This window comes from Halyomorpha halys, unplaced genomic scaffold (assembly GCF_000696795.3).
Source record: "Halyomorpha halys isolate HHAL.00 unplaced genomic scaffold, Hhal_1.1 Scaffold324.1, whole genome shotgun sequence".
NCBI classification, from domain to species: domain Eukaryota; kingdom Metazoa; phylum Arthropoda; class Insecta; order Hemiptera; family Pentatomidae; genus Halyomorpha; species Halyomorpha halys.
The window spans coordinates 1,075,873-1,076,100 of NW_027112641.1; the positions used below are offsets into that span (position 1 = coordinate 1,075,873).

The 228-nt window shown below is 47.4% G+C and overlaps 1 long non-coding RNA gene across 3 annotated transcripts in view; it reads right to left on the minus strand.

Moving 5' to 3' along the window:
• LOC106681306 (uncharacterized) overlaps positions 1-228 on the minus strand; it is an 82,870-nt gene that overhangs the window by 75,012 nt on the left and 7,630 nt on the right. The window lies entirely within an intron of this gene.

Below are 228 nucleotides of genomic sequence, written 5' to 3' on the forward strand. Positions count from 1 at the left end.
CGAAAAGAAAGAGGACGCGAGACGATCATAATCGAAATGGCAACGACATAAAAACAAAAAGGCGGTCGGTTAGTCTCAGCCCATGCCAATATGGCGGGGGACGAAAAGAAAAAAGGACGCGAGAACCTCATAATAAAATGGATGCTATCAAAACAGAACGGCGGCCGGGTAGACTCAGCCTATGCCAATATGGTGGTGAACGAAAAGAAAAAGGACGCGAGACCCTCT